This window comes from Schistocerca nitens, chromosome 5 (assembly GCF_023898315.1).
Source record: "Schistocerca nitens isolate TAMUIC-IGC-003100 chromosome 5, iqSchNite1.1, whole genome shotgun sequence".
Classification (NCBI taxonomy): Eukaryota; Metazoa; Arthropoda; class Insecta; order Orthoptera; family Acrididae; genus Schistocerca; species Schistocerca nitens.
The window spans coordinates 24,519,341-24,533,952 of record NC_064618.1 but is presented as its reverse complement, the minus strand read 5'-3'; the positions used below and the strand labels follow the sequence as shown (position 1 = coordinate 24,533,952).

Sequence of the window (14,612 nt, the reverse complement as noted above, 5' to 3'; positions counted from 1 at the left end):
TTCTCGGGAGGACGCGTTATTGCTCTTCTTGTCTTCGTATCGCTCTCAGCCCCGAGATGGTCGCTCGCCGGCTGAGTTGCTCCACGGTCGTCCTCATCGAACCTTGATGTCTCTGCTACATCCGCCACATCCGGTTCCTGTGCGGCGGCAGGCGCCTGTTTTTGCTCCTGGCGACGTTGTATACTATCGCAACTATCGCGGTTCACGGCGTTGGCTCGCAGGGCGCATTCTTCGCTGCCTCGGCCGCGCTATGTATCTGGTTGTAGGGGCCTCTGCTGAGGTGCGTCGGCATCTCAATCAGCTGCGCCTCTGTCGTCGCACGGGTTCTGCCGCTCCTCGTCTGCTTTCAGCGACGGTGCCGTCATGTCAGCGCCCTGGGGACCCATCTACTGGCTCGCCTCATCCCCAGGTGTTACCGACGCTGCCTTCCATTTTGCCCCATGGCGACGCGCCGCCGCCGCCGCCGCCGCCGCCGCCGCCTGTTCTCCCGCCGGCGACGCCCGCAGTGGACGCGTCGCTGCAGCCGCCGGGCGCCTCCCTGGGTCACGCGCCGCCGATCGCTTCCCGTGACCAGCTGTCCTCCGACATGGAACTCTTGCCAGCTCCGGACCACATGGCGTCTTCGCCCGTCGGGTGCCCCGACCTGATGTTGGTCGACCCTTCGGCCCCTCCTGTCTCTCTACGGGCGCATACACCGCATGTTGGCGTGCACCCTGGACTAGGTTTTCAGGCGTTTCCTAGCTCCCCTCGGCCCGAATGGCAGGGTGCGGGTGGCACAGCCTCGCCTGTTGTTAGGCTCCCCACCTCGTCGCATACGTCAACATGTGGTCCTCCCCACGGCGGGCGGAAGCCTTATAACACAACCGTACGCCGATTTGCGGGGGAGGAATGTGGTGTCACCGCCAGACACCACACTTGCTAGGTGGTAGCCTTTAAATCGGCCGCGGTCCATTAGTATACGTCGGACCCGCGTGTCACCACTGTCAGTGATCGCAGACCGAGCGCCACCACACGGCAGGTCTAGAGACACTTCCTAGCACTCACCCAGTTCTACAGGCGACTTTGCTAGGAATGGTTCACTGACAATTACGCTCTCATTTGCCGAGACGATAGTTAGCATAGCCTTCAGCTACGTCATTTGCTACGACCTAGCAAGGCGCCATTACCAGTTAATATTGAAATTATAAAACATGTACCGTCAAGAGCGATGTACACCAATTATGGATTAAAGTTAAGTATTCCAAGAACTACGTTCTTTTCTTATTAGACTCAACTCCTTTAATTGCTCCAGATCTCACGCCAGTCTGCATGAGCTTTGAACGCGTGCATTTCGGCCTCCTCTAGCAACATGGTGTTGGCTCTTCTGCCAACACTACAGCTTGGGTGTTGAGATGAAAGACAAAGTGGGTATCGAGCGAGATTTGTTGAAGGATGTGTGGACGTTGGAACGGATGAATGTTTTGGAGACGATTGTCATGAATTTTATGGTGTCTTCAGCAGTGGGGGTTGGGTGGAGGGAATTGTTAGGATGAATTGGAGTATCAGCGGTGTGTACTGGGACAGTGAATTCCGGCTTGGTTGATTCACGCTTGGCTTTGCATTTAGCAGAATATGGTGGGTGGTGGAGGGAGGGGGGGTGGGGAGGTGGAGTCATTGTAGGTGTTGCAGGTAGGAGAAGAAGTGAGGTTAGGGCACCGTTTAAGGAAATAGTCTTTGCAGAATGGACAAGTGAGTGCGATTTTATAATCGGCAATTAGGTGATAATTGAAATAAAGACACATTGGACAGTGGTATTACTGAGGATGGGGTTTGGAAGGTTCGACCTTATGGTGGCGGTGGTACATGGAGCACACAGGTATGAAATACGAGACCGACAGAGTCCTACGCCAGCCAGAGGGTGTAACATGCAGTAAATAGCCGCCACCACGCTCCCTCGGCATGAGGGGAAAGCTTCGCATTTACTCAAATAGATTACAATTACATGATTCCCAGTGTGTAGCGCACGAGGTCTGTGGCTAGTGGCCGTCCGAGAGCGTACCCTCTGCATGCATTCCGATCGACTTTTCTGTACTTTTAGATCTAAGTGGCTGCTATTCAGCTTCAGACCGGTGGACATTTGATATGAACTAAATGTATTATTTATTTATCGTGTGGCAATATTTCTCTGCCTCGTGATGACTGGGTGTTGTGTGATGTCCTTAGCTTAGTTAGGTTTAAGTAGTTCTAAGTTCTAGGGGACTGATGACCATAGATGTTAAGTCCCATAGCGCTCAGAGCCATTTGAACCATTTTTTTTTTGTATGGCAATACAGACTCATAAGAAACAAACAGACAAATCCCTTATATAACAAACGTTAATAATTGCAAACTAACATTACTGATATAACAAAGTTTACAGATTACAAACAAACATCAGGTCTATTAATATAATCTATCGACTCTGGAGTTGCGAGCAGGAAGTCGTCGGGGCTCCCATTATAAGCTCTTCTGGAACACTCTTCAACAATGTGGCTGATGATCTGACTTTCTCCGCAGTCACACTGAGGGGATGGTATTTTACCCCCTTTATACAGGGAGTAAGCACATCTGCCATGACGAGTTCTAATCCTATTTAGAGTGGACCACGTTTTGCGTGGTAGGTCAAAACCAGGTGGCTTTTGTGTGATGCAAGTCATGTTATGATTTTGCCATGCGTTCCATTTTTCAGACCATGCGTTTGTGATACTGAAACCTTCTTGTACACAGTTCCTTGCTGTTCTTGTTGGCGGGTTCCCAGATCGAAGCCTATGAGTGTTTGCAGCTTCAATGTCTTGGTGGATTGGCAGGCGTCGATTTCCCATGATGTTTTTGTATTCACGTAAAAGGGCGTCAGTACGTCGTAGGTGTGGCGCCGGGATGTGGCTTAATATTGGGAACCTTTGCGTTGGAGTGGGTTTAATTACTCCAGAAATCATCCTTATAGTGTTATGCAACTGGAAATCCATCTTTTTTACATGTGGGCTGTTTAGCCAAATCGGAGCACAGTATTCGGCAGCCGAGAATACAATTGCTAAAGCAGAGGTGCGGAGAGTGGAGGCTGTTGCTCCCTCAGGTAGTACCACAGAGCTTTTGAATAATGTAGTAACTTGACAGTTTGAAGCAGAAAGTATGGCTCTCTCTAAAGTGTCGTTACTCGATCTAAATAGCTGTAAGCTCACTCTCCAGATGTGATCTTACGGTTCCTACAACGAATATTGTACCGACGAGCCACCACCTTACTGCGTCGGTTAGGAAGACATTGAAAGAGTTTTTCAAAGCACCGAATATGGTACAGAAATGAAAGAAAATTTGGGCATACGGAAGTTTAAATTCCGTCTCTAGATGGTTTTGAAACAAATTTTGTACCGATGACGCTGAATTTTGCGTTGCAAATAGCGAATGCAGTACCGAAATTAGCAGTATGTCGAGTAGGCAGAATCCTAATTTCAGCTCTGTTTGGACATGACTATGCGAAAATACAGCATTTCGATTCCGCCGATTACAGAGCAGTTCAGGGGCGTGTGGAAGTTCACTTTGCGAAATATTAATGCTAGACTCTACAGAACCTGCAACTGAGACAGATTCACGTCTCATGTAAGCACCTCGCTAGAGTGTCGTTACTCAATGGCGGGGATGATGTGATTACAGAGCTCCAGACACAATACTCACAAGCTTAATTAGGATGAAACTACTACTTTGTACATCGATTCAATCTCATACAAACCATCCTATACCGCTTGTATCACATTTGTGATGGCACTACACTCACAGCCCAATGTGACCTAACTTAAAAAAAAAACGTGAAACCTACAACCAATAGATACGTTCTGCTTGGAAAGTTAAATTCAAGAGATGCACAGTCTTCCTTTTGTGTGGTTCATACTTGCGCAGTGGCTCAAAGCTCGAGAAAGGGATTGAGGTATTCAGCTCGTGAAATTCACCCCAAATTTGTGTGGAATGCACAGTGGCTGTTTCGCAGCCTGTTACGAAATTGAACTCGCAAGTGGTTGACGTGGAGTGGTATTCCTATTAGCAATGTGGGATATACAGACAACATTGATCATATCGGCACCTGCTTTGCTGTTCCTGAGCCGTGGTAAAAATTGCTGTTTTGAACAGCGCGCCACAGCGCGTAGTGTGAAGCAGTCGCCCTCCGTTTCTGGCGGTGGCGCCGCCTTGGCAATCACAGCTTTGGTGTCTCCCTCTGGTGGGAAAGGGGGAAAGGTTGCTGTTCCCGTCCATATAAGGGGCGCTATGAGCTCGCCAGGGGGTCAGTGGGGGCGAGTCTGGTCAGTTGGTCAGCCGGGTTAGTGTGGGGCAGTCAGTGTCTGTCTGTCGTCCGGGGTTCTAGTATGTGTTAGGCCGCCAGTCTGTTCGAGTTGCTCGGTCAACGGTCATTGGCGGTTGGATCGATCGGTTGGTCGGTCGCGCACTTGAGACACAAGATGACTTGTCCGCCTTGAGCGTCGGCGCGTGTGTGGTCCCCACGTGAGTCCAGTGGGCCGCGCCGTATAGACAGGAGTAGTGGCTTCGCGGTCGACACGAGAGCAACAGGAGTCAACCCACGACATCGGGTTGGCCGGTGCGAGCTGCGACGCCGTGAGACGGGAGATCGGCGCGCCTCCCTGCGTACGTTGAAGCGGCTGGCAGCGGACGGTTCGGGAGAGCGTTGGGGGTGCTGCGCCAGGTCTTCGCCAGAAATCGCAGTTTATTAGAAGTTAAGTGACTGGAGATATGTTGTTTCATTTACTTGTTAAATTCTACTTGTTTTCTTGGTTAGGTCACCAGAGGCTTTGTTTTGGGGTCGTTCCACCATTCTTCTCCGTTTGCCCACCCGCGGGAAGGTGGTTATTTATGAATTGGGTGGTCCGTTTTTCCCTTGCGGAGTAGGGGCGGGTTAGAACAATCTACTGTTCGGGTTGTTCAGTAATCCCCCCTCTCAATCTGCCATACGTTAATAGCTGCCTCTGTCATGTTTGTAGGATTCGGTGTTACCGAATTTATCGCTTAAGGTGTAAAGACCGAATTCCTGAAATATGTTTTTATGTTGCCTATCATCTTGAGATGATATGTGTAATGTAGAGCATGTCTGTACATTTTATGTGAGATTGCATTTCATGGGTTTTTATTGAAATGGTAATTTTAATATATAAATTTGCCTCCGTTCCACTGTAAGAGTTTTCTTTTAAATACAAGTTGCATTTTCGGTGGCAAGTAATTTTTTTTTAATGTGAGTGTTTTGTACCATTTCCATCCCTCCTACGGGGTGCATAGTTTATGTGTTTGTGTGAGTTGTTAAAATTTTTAGTTTAAAGTAATCTGGTGTGTTGCAGATTTGCACCAGTGTAGTCTTTCAGAGGTTGCTGTGAGCGGTTGTGACTACGGCCGTGTTAAAAGGGAGCGGTAAGGTTCTCAGCCCTTAAGCTCATACTGTTTAAAAAAATTGTTATTTCTGCCTCTGAATAAATTGTAACTTGATATTTAGAGGGTGCTTTCTGATTATAATTTTTAAAACCTTTCTTTTTTTAAAAAAAGAAAGGGTTTTTAGCAATAAAATTTCCATTTGTTGAAAGAAATTTGTTTTCATCAGTTACCCACTGGCAACTTCTTCCACGCTCACATACTGTGATTAAATGTCTTAATGTTCTTGATTAATCGCTAGTAAATAAAGTAAATTCTTTAAAAAAAGTTTTTGAAAGTAAATCCACGGTACAGTTCCCTTTACACAACACAATATGGCCGATCTGTTTTCACTTCCTCGATTCTCTGTTACATGGACTGGACATGTTCCGGCGTAACATCGAGCGCCGGCACGTCGGCCTGGAAGGATACAGCAGAGAAAGCTGTGAGACGATGTGAGCCAATAGAACGCTGACCAGGACGACACTACGACAGGAGCGGCAGCTACAGGAAGAGGCTCCAGCCAGCCTCGGCCGCACTGGAAGAGTGTCATCAGAAGACGAGCCCTGACTTGTGAACAGAAAGAATCATCTGCTTGCATGGAAATTGTGTACATCGAAGGACATTGGTTATTTGCACGTCACCAATTGCTTGCGACACCTCTTTGTAAAAACACAGTGTTAAGTATTGTCTGTTTAATTTACTGTAAGAAACTCGATTAATAAGATTTGCTTGAATGTTGTCTAGCTGTTCCTAGAAAACAGCTTCCTAGGTTACCTATATTAGACGAGGGGGCAAGATACCACGGGTCAAGCTCTTGATACGTTGAACGGGTGGAATACATGTTGTTGTTATTCCTTCTCCAGAAAGGGCACAGCACGTTCTTCAAAACTGAGCAGCGTACTAGCGATATAGACCTTTAATTGTGTGCGGTATCTCCATGACACTTCTCACAGTACATTTTACATTTCTACTACAACCTGGAATTCGCAGAAGAGGTGTATCTCTGACATAGTACTATCCATTGAATTATCGCGTTAAGGTATTCGCGTTTCTACTACACTCCCGAAATCACCACAAGTTCGAAGCTGAACGTTCCATACATTTCCGACGGGCAGTGCAGTTTTTAAATCTGTACATAATGTTTTAGTCTTTCTTGAGAATACGACGTATGCACACAAGATGTGAGTGCAGAATACACACAATGTGAATACGCTGATGATCCTTGAACATTCATCCGCCCAGCAGGCTCCACACACTACTGCCGCAAACTTTAAGAAGCTGGAATTAATACCTTGGACACCAAATGTAACATTTGATTCTGAAGGTTTGTAACAGGAGCTGTTTACGAAATTCATATCCGGTTACGGTTACGAAATTGTGATATGATCGCATCCAAAAAAAAAAAAAAAAAAAAAAAAAAATGGCTCTGAGCACTATGGGACTCAACTGCTGTGGTCATAAGTCCCCTAGAACTTAGAACTACTTAAACCTAACTAACCTAAGGACAGCACACACATCTATGCCCGAGGCAGGATTCGAACCTGCGACCGTAGCGGTCGTGCGGTTCCAGACTGTAGCGCCTTTAACCGCTCGGCCACTCCGGCCGGCATGATCGCATCGCCCTCTATAAAGTGATCTTCAGCGGTTGTAAACGTATGTGACAAAAGAGCAACGTTTTACGCGAGTAATGGTCTGCTTTCCTCTTACTCAGTACCTCAGCACTCCGGAAGTTCCGTACTCGTGCTCTACAGTGGTGGTCTGCGAGTTCCAGGAGTATGAGGGTAGTGAAGTTAACAATACATTCTTGATGGCTACGAAGCCTGGGTGCTGTAGGTGAGCGGCTGATACAAATCTGCAGAAAATGTTAGACATCCTACGTACAAAGTAAAACACTTATTATTCGTGTGAGGCATTACTTAAAAATGTTATGCTAGTTCTTAGTTCTATTTATTGGAAGGATTCTTGGAGTTTAACGTTTAGTCTACATCAATATGCAGTTTCCTGCCCGCCAAGACGTACCTAAACCGAAAATGTCAACGTCATCCATCAAAAGAGAGCGTGGTTCGCTAGAAGACAGCTGCCAGAGAATACTACAGCTAGCTGTGAATCCATTGCAATTTGAAATCTCTATGAGACCTACTGGTTGACTCTGCTGAAACTATTACTACTATTATTACTAATGTAGTCTTTGGTACTATACCAAATGAGCTACAGCGACCCTCACATCTGAATGAATTATTATAGCACATCCCCTTCTTCTGCGAATTCCACTTTCTGCGTCTTCTTATTAGAAAAAGCAAAATGTATAATTCTTGGTTTAAGGCTCCTTAACTGCTCTTGACGAGTATTTATTGGGTCACGAAGTTAGCATTCGTGACTTCTGGTCGGTGTTAAATATAGGGAGCGTTGTGGTCTAGCATCTGGCACTAGCGACTACTTCCCGTGTTGAAATGTCTTGTATAAGAAGGGAGCGGTCCGCCATCAGCAGGGTGAATGTGCGTCTCTTGACTTTCTCAACATGCACATTGAGAGGAGAGGAGTGTTTTGACCCCTTTTGCTACTGGTATTTTACCTGCGTACAGAGCAACGGCAGAACGAATATTTGCCTCTGTGAAGTAACTTGAAGCGTTCAGTTGTGGTGAATCTGTGCGATTTGTACTCTCCAACATGGATTGCTATGGGAGACTCAATCTATGGAGGATATGTCATCAACTACTTTTCAATCATGTTATCAAGTATCTGTTAGAATATAAAGTTTGCTATCCTGATTTCTGGTCGGTGTTAAATATGTGGAGTGACGTGGTCTGGTGTGCTTACTGTTCTCCGTGTTGAAATGCGCTGCCGTCTGGTATTTTTCGAAATGAAATGTCACGGATAAGAAGAGAACAGGCTGTCACTCTCGTAAGACGCTGCTGATTTGTCACAAAAGTTTACCATCCCTGACGATCACTTTATAGCGGACTATGTGAACATACTCGAATTTCCTAACCGCAATCGGATATAAATTTTTTAAACAGTTACTAATATACACCTTCGGGAGCCTATAAACGGCTTCTGTCAGAAACTGGAACGTTCTAGCTGGATGTATGTTTTAGGACCATCGGCGTGTTCACATTGTGTGTAGCCTGCACTCCCACCTTGTGTGCATGCGTCTGATTCTCAAAAAAGGTTAAAAAATTATGTACAGATTTAAAAATTCTTAAAAATGTGTATGGAACGTTCAGTTTCGAACTTCTCGCGGTTTTGCGTCTGTACTAGAAATGTTGATAATTTAACGTGATACTTCAATGGATAGTAGTACCAAATGTCAGGACTACAACTGTTCTGTGAGTTCGAAATTATAGCAGAAACGTAGAATGTGCTGCGCCAAGTTAATGCAAATAACCGGAGGCCTATATCGTTAGTCGGCTGCTGAGTTTCACAGAACATCCTATGTCGTTTCTGGATATAGAATAACACCAACACGCACTCCATCCCTCCCAGCCTGTCAAGAAAATGTCTAGTCGCTGTTACAGAGAATGACGACCATGTTGTGTACCCTAAACCGAATAGCATATAAGATGTCGGTATGATTAATATAGTCTGTACAAGGGGTATCCAAAAGACACTGAACTTATCTTTTTTAACCTATTTATCCACATTTTAAGCACAAACCTTCAATCACCTTCAATGTACTCACCACATGTCTAACGTTTCATTCCATTTTTTCAGAACATCATTTAAATTCATCTTTTGTGATGGTTGAGAGTGAGATGCTGTCGTTTTTTCTTCACCTCAGTAATATCAGCAAAACGCTTCCTTTCATAACTCTTTTTATTCAAGAAAAGAAAAAAGATCGGCCCGGGCAAGGTCGGGCGACTACAGGGGTGAAGAGTAGGGGTCATACCATATTTGGACAAAAACTGTCGTACAGACAGGTCTGTGTGAGCAGGGACATTGTCACGATGGAAAAACCAGTCACCCGGCTGCCACAAATTAGGCTACTTCCGCCGCACAAGCAGAAAACCTGCTTAACTGTCTGACACTGAGAAACAAACGCTGAATGGAAAAATCCTTTCAGATCGAAAAAAAAAACACACCAGCACTGTTTTCATGTTCGATTTCACCTCATTTTCTTGGGGCGCGGCGAGCTTGAAGTCTTCCACCGGCGTTACTGTTGCTTTGATTCACGATCGTAGGCGTAGCACCAAGTTACGACACCTGTGATAATTATGGAAAAAAAAGTTTGGATCATTTCGGGACTCTTATTTCAAACCAGGGCACGCTTCAGTGCGACCACGTTTTTGTTCAGCAACCACCAGTTGTGGTACGCATTTGGGAGCCACCTATCTCATTCCCAAATCTTCTGTTACAGCTCGCTGCACTGAACATGCGGTTACTCCCGACAGCTCAACAATCTCTTCAATGGTCCGTCGTCGATCTTCGTTGATGACTCCACAAATATTTTCAACATTTTCATCTGTTTGCGTCATGAGAGGACGACAAGAATGAGGTTTGTAATCAAAAGGTGGGGAATTTAAGGAGATGGGACCTGGATAAACTGAAAGAACCAGAGGATGTAGAGCGTTTCAGAGAGAGCATTAGGGAACGATTGACAACAACGGGGATAAGAAATACAGTAGAAGAAGAATGGGTAGCTTTGAGAGATGAAATACTGAAGGCAGCAGAGGATCAAGTAGGTAAAAAGACGAAGGCTAGTAGAAATCCTTGGCCAACAGAAGAGTTATTGAATTAAATTGATAAAAGGAGAAAATATAAAAATACAGTAAATGAAGCAGGGAAAAAGGAATAAAAAAGTCTAAAAAATGAGATCGACAGGAAGTGTTAAATGGCTTAAAACTGATGGCTACAGAACAAATGTAAGGATGCTGAGTCATATCTCACTAGGGGTAAGATAGATACTGCTTAAAGAAAGATCAAAGAGACCTTTAGAGAAAAGAGAACCACCTGTGTGAATATCAAGAGCTGAGCTGGAAAACAAGTTCTAAGCAAAGAAGGGAAGGGAGAAAGGTGGAAGGAGTATATAGAGGGTCTATACAATGGCGATGTACTTGAGGGCAATATTTTGGATACGGAAGAGTATGTAGGTGAAGATGAAGTGGGAGATATGATACTGAGTTTGATAGAGCACTGAAAGACTTAAGTCGAAACAAGGCCCCGGGAGTAGACAACATTCCATTAGAAGTACTGACGGCCTTGGGAGAGCCAGTCCGGCAAAACTCTACCATCTGGTGAGCAAAATGTATGAGACAGGCGAAATACCCTCGGACTTCAAGAAGAATATAATAATTCGAATCCCAAAGAAATTAGCTGTTGACAGGTGTGAAAATTACCGAACTATCAGTTTAATAAGTCAGGGCTGCAAAATACACTAATTCTTTACAGACGTTTGGAAAAACTGGTAGGAGCCGACTTCGGGAAAGACGAGTTTCGATTCCGCAGAAATGTAGGAACACGTGAGGAAATACTGATCCTACGACGTATCTTAGAAGATAGATTAAGGTTCAAAATGGCTCTGAGCACTATGGGACTCAACTGCTGAGGTCATTAGTCCCCTAGAACTTAGAACTAGTTAAACCTAACTAACCTAAGGACATCACAAACATCCATGCCCGAGGCAGGATTCGAACCTGCGACCGTAGCGGTCTTGCGGTTCCAGACTGCAGCGCCTTTAACCGCATGGCCACTTCGGCCGGCATAGATTAAGGAAAAGCAAACCTACGTTTCTAGCATTTGTAGACTTAGAGAAGGCTTTTGACAATGTTGACTGGAATACTCCCTTTCAAATTGTAAAGGTGGCAGGGGTCAAGTACAGGGAGCGAAAGGCTATTTACAATTTGGACAGAAACGAGATGACAGTTATAAGAGTCGAGGGGGATGAAAGGGAAGGAGTGGTTGGGAAGCAAGTGAGATGTTATTCAATCTGTATGTTGGAACAGCAGTAAAGGAAACAAAAGAAAAATTCATGGTAGGAATTAAAATCCATGGAGAAGAAATAAAAACTTTGAGGTTCACCGACGACATTGTAATCCTGTCAGACACAGAAAAGGACCTAGATGAACAACTGAACGGAATGGACACGGTCTTGAAAGGAGGATATAAAATGATCATCAACAAAAACAAAACGAGCATCTGGTGATGCTAAGGGAATTAGATTAGCAATGGTTCAAATGGATCTGAGCACTATGGGACTTAACATCTGAGGTCATCAGTCCTCTAGAACTTATAACTACTTAAACCTAACTAACCTAAGGACAAGACACACATCCATGCCCGAGGCATTCGTCTTCGTGGGCGGAAATTCGCGCCCCCATTGTGCACATCTTGTGAATGACTTCCTTCAGGATAACGACATTGCTCGACTTGAGTGACCGGCATGTTCTCCAGACATAAACCCTATCGACGTACCTGGGATGGATTGAAAAGGGGCTGTTTATGGACGACGTGACCCACCAACCACTCTGAGGGACCTATGCCAAATCGTCGTTGAGGAGTGGGGCAATCTGGAGCAACAGTGCCTTAATGAACTTGTGGATAGTATGCCACGATGAACACAGGCATGCATCAATGCAAGAGGACGTGCTATTGGGTATTAGAGGTACCGGTGTGTACAGCAATCTGGACCACCACCTCTGAAGGTCTCGCTGTATGGTGGTACAATACGCAATGTGTGGTTTTCATGAGCAGTAAAAAGGGCGGAAATGATGTTTATGTTGATCTTTATTTGAGTTTTCTCTACAAGTTTTGGAGCTCTCTGAACCGAGGTGAAGCAAAACTTTTTGTTGATGTGTGTAGTTATGCTCCACGTTTTCGAACGATAAAAACTGAAAAAAAAACATACATGTCCCATTTAAAAGGAAACCTAAGTTAGTGTTGAAAGTGGTGTTCGTTGAATTTTATGGAGTGTGAGTTTCTATCACAGCGTGAGCCCCTGCTATAGATGCATCCCTGGCCAGTTACAGTTTTCACATTTTTTTTTCTTTTCGGAAACAAAGGAGGTGGGGGTGTTAAATGTTACACTCTGGATGTTCATTACTGTCGCTGAGTACTAGAATGTTTGTTACGCTTGCGTAGTACCGAAGTACAGTCACATGTTACGGTAGATTTAACTTCAAACACAGTCCTAATTAATACCACAAGCGCTGCCAGACGTAGGCTATGCTGACGCTGCTGTCTTCACTGACGGTCACAGAATGGGCAGAGCGGCGCTGCAGACTGGTGCCAGCAGTAGCGGCATAGGAAACCTCTTGCGGGAACGTCTTCACCGACATCTCTCATTCGTCGCTTCGTCTGCCAGTGACTGTCTCTAACTTGTGGACCCGTTCTGGGGAGATACCAACTGTAGTAGCTGTAACTGCAGTGTACGACATCATATATAGTATCACCGAAAGAATTGAGTGTGAGGAGGCCTGCAGGGAAGTTAGTGTTACTACTACTTCAAGACGATCAGGAGCAACTTCGTGTGGAAGCCTACATGGAACCTGAAGAACTGCTGCAGTACAGATTACGTTCCAAAGTTTTTCACTGTTGACGGAAGTTAGGTTTACAGATATGACCATGCTTAGTACAAGCACAGTAACAATCATCACAATTCAACCGAGCGAGGTGACGCAGTGGTAGCACACTGGACTCGCATTCGTGAGAACGACGGTTCAATCCCGCTTCCGGCCATGCTGATTTAGGTTTTCCGTGATTTCCCTAAATCGCTCCAGGCAAATGCCGCGATGGTTCCTTCGAAAGGGCACGGCCGACTTCCTTCCCCATCCTTCCCTAATCCGGTGAGACCGATGACATCGCTGTCTGGTCTCTTCCAGCAAACAACCCAACCCCCAGCCCATCACAATTCAAAACTCCTTCTGACCTTGGCCAAAAAAGTACTTAAGTGTGACATTTCGAATTAATAACAAATAGAAGAATTTGGAGCGTCATCTGGAGAAACAAAATTAAATTACGTTAAATTTCGTTAATTGTTTGAATTATGTATAGTACAACAAATTTTAGTTTATGAAGTCTTATTTGTCTACCATACTTTACGTATTTGCAAAGGTGAAAGATATGAAACACAGATAAGCGTGGGGAGAGATTTACACCAGACAAATAACTACAGATTTGCACCTCGAGCTATCCTGATGGGTTTATTGAATGTAAAAGTATCGGGTCTACCACAGAATCACGATAAGTATATTCGGAAAAAATTTACCAGATTTTGTCCAATACGATCTCGACAGTAGGAAACCGAGTGTATGTGACTTTCTGTTGGTTCCCGGGTTCGATTCCCGGCGGGGTCAGGGATTTTCTCTGCCTCGTGATGGCTGGGTGTTGTGTGCTGTCCTTAGGTTAGTTAGGTTTAAGTAGTTCTAAGTTCTAGGGGCCTTATGACCACAGCAGTTGAGTCCCATAGTGCTCAGAGCCATTTGAACCATTTTTTTTTTTTTTTTTTTTTTTTTTACTTTCTGTGTCACTGTGGAACCACGTATACTGTCGTGCCGTGTTAGATTAGTGGGCTGAACGCGACTGTCATACTCGCCTGGGCTGGCCAGATTAATCTGCAGTAGCAGAGCATTGCCTGAGCACAGGAAGGCGAGTTTCGTCCTGGGACTGCTGCACAAAGGAGACTGCAAACACTCGTCCTAAAGAGGGACTCGAACTTTAGACTATGTACAATCTGAATCTCTATGCTTGCTGCCATCTGATGTAGAGGAGAACGAGTACGCGTACCACAGCTGTGTCGGAGTATGCTACGGGATCCACCTAGCTACCATCCCCAGTCACGGTGACCCTCGGCAGATGCCTTGCCGACCCAGTACACACACAGGAGGCCACAGCTCGTTTCCAAGAAGCGGGTTTCGGACGTACTACCGTTATCCATCTGTCGCGAATCTGAAACTTCTGGTCGCGGACCTATCGAGCAGACCGCCACACTCTCAGCTGCTGTTTGGCAGCAGTAACCGGTCGCCCTACGCGACGATGTCGAGTAGCTGCCTCGAAGAAACATTGCGGAATTTACAGGAGGCGGTCAGGTGACAAAAAAAATGGTTCAAATGGCTCTCAGCACTATGGGACTCATCTGCTGAGGTCATCAGTCCCCTAGAACTTAGAACTACTTAAACCTAACTAACCTAAGGACATCACAAACAACCATGCCCGAGGCAGGATTCGAACCTGCGACCGTAGCGGTCTTGCGGTTCCAG

The 14,612-nt window shown here is 45.5% G+C and overlaps 1 protein-coding gene across 1 annotated transcript in view; it reads right to left on the bottom strand.

Annotated features, from left to right (window-relative positions):
- LOC126259520 (uncharacterized) overlaps positions 1 to 14,612 on the bottom strand; it is a 171,208-nt gene that overhangs the window by 145,014 nt on the left and 11,582 nt on the right. The window lies entirely within an intron of this gene.